At 38.2% G+C, this 10770-nt stretch overlaps 1 protein-coding gene across 8 annotated transcripts in view; it reads left to right on the top strand.

Annotated features, from left to right (window-relative positions):
• Window positions 1-10770, top strand: part of LOC118153009 (putative uncharacterized protein CCDC28A-AS1) — a 400860-nt gene that overhangs the window by 95412 nt on the left and 294678 nt on the right. The gene's annotated exons all lie outside the window — the stretch shown is intronic.

The following is a 10770-nucleotide window of genomic DNA, read 5'->3' as shown; positions in this document are numbered from 1 at the left end:
TCATTAAAGAAGCCTCTGAATGGTGTTATGTAGGGACATTAAAGGACCTAGTAGTAAAAGGTGGGCCTGATTAACTGGCATTAAATCAGTTAGAGGAAGGTTGAATTCAGAGAAGTTCAGCAGTAGTTGAAATTGTGGTGTCTTCAGAGGTAATATTTTTGGTATGATCAAAATATAGAATGGGGTTAAACTTAGAAAATCGGGGGAAAGTTTTGACTGTGACTAAAACTCAGTGTCAACTTCTAAACATCAGGTATTAGCTTTCCCACTGCAAGACAGATTCTGGGTTCCATCATTCTGATACTAACTGCATTGATCTGTATTCTTTTTGGAACTGAGAGGGGCTGAGGGCTGTCAGGGTCCAGCATTAGTGACTCTGGAGTAGGTAGGAGGCAGAGACCAATATCCTCATTTCCAATTCACTGGCCTTCTCTCTGTCCCCATTCCCTGGACCATGTTTGTACACAGAGACATGTTATAGAAATGTATTGCATAAATCATAATTTACCCTTTTCATCAAATATATAGTTCAGAAAACATATAGAACTTGTTGTTTCAAAGAGATACTTTCTGAGACAGTCTTAATTTTAAAGTATCTGCCCTGCCTCACCATTGGCTTGTGTGACCTTAATGTCTCCTGGTTATAAGCATCTATTTCCAAAATCAAGTTCCTTTCCTTTGTGTAGATGTCTTCTGTTCTGATGGCTCCCATGCTCATCAAGGCTGGTGGGGCCCAGTCGACAGCTCCATCCCTAAATGTGCCCCACAGACACATGCCATATCTCAACCAGTCTGGTGTAATTTTCATTCAACTCTCCTCTTCTTGTCCCATTCCCTGCATACCTGGACCATGTTTCTATTGGGTTTCATTTTTCTTTCTTTTTTTTTTATTGCATTTTAGGTTTGGGGGTACATGTGCAGAACATGCAAGATAGTTGCATAGGTACACACATGGCAGTGTGATTTGATGGGCTTCATTTTTCTTTCCAAGGATCCAGGCTTAAAAACCTTGGAATCCTTATTTTTATTATTATTATTTTTTAAACTCAGCAGAGGCGTACATTTTCCCACATCCAGTGAGTTCATATGACCTGCCCATCTTCCTTCAGACTCTTTCTCATGACTACTTCTTCCTTTTAACTCCTCTGCAATCACCCCCGCCCAAACCCTCTTTGCTTCATATGCAGATTATCACAGCTTCCCACAAGCTTCTCCTGTCTGCAGTTTTTGCCATCCACAAATCACCTGGCATTTTGATGTAGACAAATTTTCCCTACAGAGATTTTCTCAAGTTACCAGCTTGCTGGCTTGTATGCAATTTTAGGTTGTGCCATTTTGCAAAATGCTTTGCGAACGAGGGATCCATTGTTCCTGCAAATGTGTAAAGCTCTGTCCTTTTCTCAGGACTTGGTTTATGACGGAGCTCTTGCCTGGGAAGTCTTGCCTTTTATATTCTGCCACTTGTCGGGGCTTAGCGATAACATCTCTTACCACTTAGTGAGCTATTTCTTTTTTGGGGTGTGAGGAGGTCTCACTACCATACCCAGGCTAGAGTGCAGAGGCTATTCACAGGCACCATCATTGTGCAATGCAGCTTCAAACTCCTAGACTTAAGACTCCTGAGTAGCTGGAACTACAGGCATACATCACCACCCCTGGTTTCCTTTAGTAAACTTTTGGTGAGACTCTTTCAGTCTTCACTGAGCTCATCCTTGGCTAATCTCCAGCTTTTAGAAGGTGTGTTGTTTTATATGGTTTCCTTTTATTTCATCTATAATAATACATAGCTATAGATGAAATATATATAGAAATATATTTATTATTATAAATTATAATTTATAATTATAGATGAAATACATAGAAATATTTCATCAATAATTGTATGGTTTCCTTTTATTTCATCTGTAATAATATATAATAATGTCATATATGTTATAAGTTCATTGATGTTAGAGACCTGGCCTCCCATGTCACTGGTAGTCACTTTGGTGCAAGTCTGAGTAGGTACAACGTTCTGTGGGCTTAATAAATATACCCTCTGCTTAGAAACATGCTGTTGGCACAACTCAGTCTCTTGTTTCTAATTGTCAAACACCAGATATTTTAAATTTCAAAAAGATACTTAATGTTGTTTGCAGCTGTTTTGTGGTCCTTATGTTCTAGGATCTTTTGGGCAGGCTTCCCAAAGGATAATGGCTAAAGAAAGAAGGGGTTCCCTCTTTATTTTAATAAAGTATGCTGCAAGCATGCAGAGCTAATGTTAATTCCACAACGTGCTTTATAGAGAAAATTTTAGTAGGAATGATTCAACATCCAGTATTTTATAGTCATTACTTTTATTCTCATATTTCTGTAGTTGAAAATGAACTCTACTTACTGTTCTCACATCCAGTGATTTCAATGCTCGTCTTTGATCACTTAGCAGCAGCAGTAGTAAATAATAGTAATAGTCCAAGTAGCGGATGTTAAGAGTATCAGTAGAAAAGGCAGTAATATCTGCCATTTATGCTTGTGATCCAAGCGGTGTGCTAGCTATGATGCATGGATGATTTCATTGACCTTCATAGAACCCTATGAACTCTTTCTGTTCACTGTTGTAAGATAGGAAATTTCTTCAAAGAAGATAATAAGTTGCCTGGAGACTTATTATCTTATTTGTAGACCTGGAAACCAGGCTCAAATCTGTCTAATTTCAAAGCCAGAGTTTAGAGTAATATTACTTAGTGAAATCAGTGGGAATAAATTTGTTATAGACTTTAAAACATAAACTATAGGCTTTTGCATACATTTTGTTGGTGCCTTGTATGCTGTGCTTCTATCAGATTCATTGTATCCTGAGTTTTTCAAGGTACTAATATGTAGTCGACACAATCTTGGAAAGTGAATTTGAGCAATTCAGAGATCTTGTATAGGATAATCATCTCATAAACCCTGCTATTCTTTCAGTAGACAGTTAAGCTTGAGTTCTTGAGATATTTCTATTCATGTGAGCTGGATGTGCAATATTGTAGAATTCACCTTACTTTTGACTTTTCCAATCTTAAATAACAAGTCCATTCAAAAAATGATAAAAATAATTTCATGATATAAATGATTTACTAGTTTTTAAGTACATTACAGACTGAAACTGTGGAACTCAGGCTATCTCCCTGAGTTAATCCTAGTAAGACTGTTATCATTCTTCATTGATTTAGGATTTCTGTAGGCACATGTTCTTCGTGGTGCAGCTGCTGTGTATGTTGAAGATGTAATGTGTGAAGCTGGTCCGTAGTTGAACCAGTTGCTGTCTGGCAAGTGTTATTTGTGGTTCATTTCATAGTCCCATGTGATGTGTGCATGATTTGTTCTTGGCCCTGACTCAGAAGATGAAAACCAGAAACATTGAACATATAAATAAAGAAGTGTTTTGTACCGGTCTTTTGGAAGTGTTAAAGTTGGTTAGCTGTTTCAATAGTATAAGCAGTTTATTTTTTTCTCATCAGATAACACTGGTTAAGAGTTAATAGGAGTATAGAAATAATGTTCTCTGACTTCACATTGTAAACGAAAAATAAAATTCGAAGCCCCCCAACTGACTGAATAGACCCTTCTCGAGGCCAACAGGATTCCAAAGAAATCAGAAGAACAATGAGAACACACGGACACGGGGAGGGAAGCATCACACACTGGGGCCTGGGTGTGGGGGTCTAGGGGAGGAATAGCAGGGGGTGGGGGGATTGGGGAGGGATAGCATTAGGAGAAATACTTCATGTAGATGATGGGATGATGGATGCAGCAAACCACTACCATGGCATGTACATACCTATGTAACAAGCCTGCATGATCTACACATGTACCCCAGAACTTAAAGTATAATAAATAAATTAATTAAAAAAAAAAACTAGTTCAGGCCATGAGGAAGCAGGTGAGTCTCCACAAGTCTCATTTTGCACCCCCCACTGCTCCCTCCCTGCCCCTCTCCCCCACCATCTCTCTCGGAGTTTAGACGGGACTGATCAGCATTAATGTTAAAATAGAGATCTGAGGCCTGACAGAACAGAGTGCTTCAGCAATAAGATCCCAAATTCCAACCTGACTCTAGTATAACATCACATGACAGGTAAAGAAGAAAATAAAAATATTTTCCCCAAGAATATGTTTCCTCGACATATTTTGAAATGGCCCTGCAAAGTTGTCTCTTGCAGTAGCAATCTGCATTCTCTAGAGCACCTCTTTCCCTTACTAGGTATTTTCTGGAGTGTCTGGCACTTCTTAAAAGGCTAAATAGAAAATATTTGCCATTTATTATCTCTAAGGGCAGCCACCTATGAGACTTTATATAATAAGATCCGTGGTCTCTACAACACCTTATTTTAACTCAGACACTCATGTCTATTGATTCCAAGTCTTTAGATAATAAATTAACTCTTTCAACAGATTGACAGTCAAAAAACCTTTAAACCCACTTTTGATCTGAAAGAGATCCCCCCTCCGCCACCTTACTTCGAGATGCCCTGCCTTTCTAGGACAAACCCGTGTATACCTCACATGTATTGATTGACATCTTATGTCTCCCTAAACATAAAACCAAGCTGTAACCCAACCACCTTGGGTACATGTTCTCAGGACCTCCTGAGGCTGTGTCGTAGGTCATGGTGTTACTAGAAAGGGATCTCGATCCAGACCCCAGGAGAGGGTTCTTGGATCTCATGCAACATAGAATTTGGGGAGAGTCTGTAGAGTAAAAGCAAGTTTATTAGGAAAGTAAAGGAATAAAAGAATGGCTACTCCATAGTCGGAGCAGCCTCTGGGCTGCTGGTTGCCCACGTATATGGTTATTTCTTGATTATACACTAAACAAGAAGTGGATCATTCATGCCTTCCATTTTTAGAGCATATAGGGTAACTTCCTGATTTTGCCATGGCATTTGTAAAGTGTCATGGCGCTGGCGGAAGTATAGCAGTGAGGATGAACCGAGGTCACTATTGTCATCATTTTGGTTTTGGTAGATTTTAGCTAGATTTTTTACTGCAACTGATTTTATTAACAGTGTCTTCGTGACCTATATCTTGTGCCAACCTCCTATCTCATCCTGTGTCTAAAATGCCTTAAACATCTGGAAATGCAGCCCAGTAGGTCTCAGCCTTATTTTATACCTGGCCCCTATTCAAGATGGAGTTGCTCTGGCTCAAACACCTCTGGAAGTGGTCCTCACACTTCACTCAGAATAAATTGCTTCAAATGTTTTATGAAGTTTGACTATTTTTGGTCAACAACGTATCCCTGGGATTACACAGCTCTCTTTCCTCCTTTGAAGGAATCTCTAATGGTGTCTCTGGATGCTGAGGAACAGTTGAGTTATGGTACCCTGATGGTGAGAATGATTCTGGAAAACTTCTACAAATGTGCCCCTTGCCATTGCCAAAACTCTACTTTGCAATATTTGTGGATGCCAAAGCCACAGCTGCAGGGTCTTTGAAGGCAGATCAACTGCTGCCAGGTGTCCTACTAAACAGAAAGCCTTCCTCCTTTCTCTGGGGGACATACTTCCCAGATTCAGTTCAGAGCCATTTGTGTTCCTGATGGCTGTCAGACACTTCTTTTTTATCACAGACATTTATCCTAGTTTGGAGCCAAGTTCATGGGCTCTGAGGCTGAAGACATATCTGTGTATTTGAGGAAAGGTAGAACCTGCTTCCTTTAAGTAAATTATTTTATAGAGCTCAAGCAGCATTTGACCAACAGAACAGTTGCTTATCCTCCTGGGGATATGTTTTTCTTGCTGGGCTGCACTCACAAGAGGATGAGATACTTAAAATTGCTTCCTCTGCTTCAGCCTGAGGGCAGATTCATACCCAAGAGAGATTTAGGTTTGTCATGCAAATTAACCTCTGGACAAGAGTTCCGCAGTCCAGTTTTGTCTTGAGGGTATGACTAAATCTTAATGCATTCCCAAGTTAGATCTGAGCTAATTCTACAGGTTATTGTTGGCTAAGTATTTCTGAGCCCTATATATGTTAGCTCAAAGTGCCTAACTTTATGAAATACAGTAGCCATTATGTTCTAGTTAATGTAATAAGAAGCTAAAGTAGATTTGTATTACGTGGCCTTGGCAATAACTTTCTCCTTCCGCGCCCCGCCCCCCCGTCCCCTTTTCTTTAATCCTTTTTCCTCCTCTGCTTTCCTCCCTCTGTCCCTTCCTTCCACCTTCTTTTTCTCCCTTTCTCCCTCTCTATCAGCTCAGTTTTCCTGTTTGTCAGTGGAGTGAGCTTTCAGTACAAGTCAAAATTCATCTGCCTCACTTGCAAATACAGCATCACTGTTGTGCCCCTTCACTTTTGGATAACATCTAGTGGTAACTGGTATCATTAGTGTTTCAAATCGGTAACAACTCGACTTCTCCCAAAAATACTGCGTATACCTTGCTAGTTATTGTAGATAAATACTGCTTTCCAGTTGAGGTGAATCCATCCTCATCTTCCGTCATCGTCAGAATCCCACAGGACATTATGCTTTCAGGCTCTTCTCAAGCTGTGATGTTTGGTATTGTGATGTGCTACATTACACCTAATCTTCATTTCTGTTGTAAAATCAGCATGGGAAATTTGAGGAGTCAGAATTGTGGCATTCGTGAATATTTATATACAAATTTAGAATTTTTTTGACAGAAGAATTGAGTTAACTAAACATTCAATATTGAATAATGAGCAAAGTTCATGCACAGAAAGAAACTGTTTCTATATTAAATGTCAACTATGTGTCAGGTACTTTTCCAGATGTAGGTATACAGTGGGGAACAGATCAGCCCTGGTACTCCTGGAGCTTAGAGTACAGTAGGAAAGACATTCATTGAGCAGATAACTACAAGTACAGGATGCCTTGTGAGCACAGAGTTGGAGGATATAAGGGAAACTATTCCCCTTACTGTGAAATCTTGAGATAAACAATGTAAGAAATTAATCCAGTGGCAAATATAAACATTCAGTTTCATGAAGAATATTTTAATAAAGAAAACCTTGAAATATAAATTATTTTTACTCAAAATACAATCTTCTCCTAAAAGTATCTTTTTTGTAATAATCTAACCTTTTTTACTTTATGTTTTATTTAGCTTTTAAGTTCAGGGGTACATGTGCATATTTGTTATATAGCTAAACTGGTGTCATGGGGATTGTTGCAGAGATTATTTTGTTGACAAGTATTGAGCCTAGTACCCATTAGTTATTTTTCTGATTCTTCTCCCTCCTCCCACTCTTCCTCATCCAGTAAGCCCCAGTATTTGTTGTTCCCCTCTAGGTGTCCATGTGATCTCATCATTTAGCTCCCACTTATAAGTGTTTTCTGTTCTTGCATAGATTGCTAAGGATAATGGCCTCCAGCTCCATCCATGTTCCTGCAAAAGACATAATCTTGTTCTTTTTTATGGCTGCATAGTATTCCATGGTGTATATGTGCCATAACTTTTTTATCCAGTCTACCATTTGTAAGCATTTAGGTTGATTCCATGTCCCTGCTATTGTGAATAGTGCTACAAAGACCATGCACGTGCATGTGTCTTTATGATAGAGCTATTTATATTCCTTTGTGTATGTACCCAGTAATGGGATTGCTATGTTGAATGATAGTTCTGTGTTTAGATCTTTGAGGTATCACCACACTGCTCTCCACAATGGTTGAACTAATTCACACTCACACCAACAGTGAAAAGCAGTCCTTTTTCTCCTTAACCTTGCCATCCTCTGCTATTTTTTTTTTTTTTTTTACTTTTTAGTAATAGCCTTTCTGACTGGTGTGAGATGGTATCTCACCGTAGTTTTGATTTGTCTTTTTCTAATAATCAGTGATGTTGAGCCTTTTTTTGTATAATTGTTTTTCGTATAATTTTGAAAACTGTCTGTGTCCTTTGCTTACTTTCTAACAGGGTTGTTTTTTCCTTATACATTTAAGTTTCTTATAGATGCTGGATATCAGACCTTTGTCACATGCATAGTTTGCAAACATTTTCTCCCATTCTGTAGGTTGTCTGTTTATTGACAGTTTCATTTGCTGTGCAGAAACTCTTTAATTCAATTAGATCCCATTTGTCAATTTTTGCTTTTGTTGCAATTGCTTTTGGTATCTTTGTCATGCAATCTTTGCCCATTCCTATGTCTGGAATAGTATGGCCTTTTTTTTAATAGTTTTGGGTTTTACATTTAAATCTTTAATTTATCTTGAGTTGACTTTTGTATATGGCGTAAGGAAGGAGCCCAGTTTCAATTTTCTGCATATGTCTAGCCAGTTATCGCAGGACCATTTATTGAATAGGGAATCCTACATCATTGAAAACAGCAAAACCTAAAAACAGGAAAAAAAGTAAAATAAAAGAAAACTATAGAGTGAACGATGGAAAAAAATTATTTGTAAAGACTTACTCCCTACTCCCATTTCTGTCTTCACTGCCTACCCCAGTTCTTCTCCCAATTCCATGCTTTTTTTGGTGAACTCCAAGATACACTTAAAAACTAAAACGTAATTCTTAAGACACCTGTTATATGCATCTAATTTACAACTAACAAAGGAGTAAGCTTAGGCATCTATGTGAGCTCTTGGCTGGCACAGCCTGGTCCAGCCTTTTTAATGTGTAGTGTAGCTTGCTGGCCAATTGTATTAGCTCTGATTAAAGATTTAAAATGGGCTGAGCTCTTTGGAAGGTCATAGAAGACTTGGTGGTGGTTGGGGTTGGGTATGGGAATATGCAGGAATAAAGTACTGAAAGAAGACATTATTCTTCAGCTCAGCTTCAAACTCTTCTACTCGGAGTACTTCAATTTAAGAAAATATTCATGCAGGAAAAAGAAAATCTTTGTCTTTTTTTGGACAAATGCCTGACTCAACAGATGGACTTTGCCTAATGCTCTGGAATGGCAGCTCATTTGTGTGCTTTGGACCAGAAGAGAAAAGATCTCATAGCTCCACTACCCTTACAGAAGAAACTCTGTGTTTCATAACTCACTACATCCAATTCTAGAAATTTCTATTAGTGGAAAGGAGGAAAAACAACAGCAAAGTCAGCAGACTCCAGGCCTAGCAGGACCACACAGATTAAGGACAAACATCTTGATGTGCACTTGGAGGAAAATCATTTTACAGGCCACAGGAGCCAGGTGTGAAGCTGATACACTAGTAGGAAATTTTCAAAATAAATTTCAAGGAAGATGTAAATATTTACCATATAAATTTATTCCACTGCCATTTACACTAAATGAAAGAATAAAGATTTTGCAAGATTTTTCAAAGCAAACAGTACTGAACAAATGTCGGGTATTAGGCTTATATCCTGTGTAGGTAATTCATATGGTAATTGCAACTCTGTTTATGTCTGAGAAGAAACAACCATTTGCTGTTATGAGCACTTAATCATCCCGTGGTTCCACTGTGCATTTGTCTGAAAGTATCATTTCTGTTAAGTTGACTCTCCCCTGCCCCTCGTTTTCTGATGCTGTGAACCACATCAGTTGCAAATGACCCCAGTGATAAAGTTTTTGTGTTCTAGGATGGACCATATACTATTCATTTGCTGAGCTAGGGTATCTCACACAATATATATGTCCAATGAATGTTTTAGATGAGACAACTCTGTCTAAGAAACAATCTTTAATCTCCTTGTACTTTCCCTTCCTTGGAGCACAATCAAATAGAAAATAAGTCTCGGAAGATAGTTTCTGGGTCCGTCCCTATCCAATGTCCTATTAAATTAGTTAATATTATTAATATATGACTGGCTTGGAAGTCAGGGAGACTGGAGCTTGGTTTCCAAATCTTCCAATTCTTAATGATAGTCTTTTGACAAGCTGTTAACCTCTTTGGGTGGATTGTCTCACATATTTAATAAATGGGACTAAGAAGGAGTTGCCAGATGGGTAGGAAGAAGTGAGCTTGGGATGGTGTCTCAGAAGGCTTTCTTATGGACTGTGAACTCCCTGAGGGTTGTTGAATATTGAACCCTGACTTCCAGGATGCTAATATCTGGTCTATAAAAATTATCTCAAATGCTCCTCATTAATTGATGAAACATCAAGCAAATGTTCAATCACTGAAAAATGAGAGAAATGAGATGTATGCTGCAGGTGGCAAAGGAGCCAGAAGATTTGTTTCTTTTTATGATCAGAGAAATAATAGCTTCATTATATTGTACTGGGAATCAATAAACAAAGAGGAAATAATTGATAATACTGAAGAGAAAGGAATAAAACACTAGAAAACATCCTTGAATATGTTATTGGAGGTGGGGTAGATTGGGTATAAAGTTCAAGAGGAAGTATAGGTCTTTGCCTATATCTTCCAAAGATGCCCTCAATAAATTGATTTTTTTAAAGTATAAAGTATGCCTGGAATGTTTCCAACACTCATTGTTTAAGGGTTACAAGTCTTACATACAGAACCTTCATTGTTTATCATGTCCAATAAGGTTCACTTGAACCACACAGACAATCAGAAAAGAGCAGTCAGTGGATGCTACTGAGCACCCAAGATGAAAACTCCAATTAGAAATCAGTTTGAATTTGATTTCAGTTATTTGTCAGCTCAGGCAAATAGCATGTCACATTAGTTACATAATCTTCATTTTCTGTCACAAGAAAGCTTTCAAACGTCACTATCTTCACTTAAATTAGTTCAAATAAAATGTAAAATTCCTAAGTCACACTAGCCACATTACAAGTGCTTATTAGCCAAATGTGGAGAGCGGCTATAGTTTTAGAAAACACTGAATGTAACACCTCCATTAATTGAAAAAAAACAAAAAACGC

Source organism: Callithrix jacchus, chromosome 4 (assembly GCF_049354715.1).
Source record: "Callithrix jacchus isolate 240 chromosome 4, calJac240_pri, whole genome shotgun sequence".
NCBI classification, from domain to species: domain Eukaryota; kingdom Metazoa; phylum Chordata; class Mammalia; order Primates; family Cebidae; genus Callithrix; species Callithrix jacchus.
This window is presented reverse-complemented; position numbering and strand designations above follow the sequence as displayed.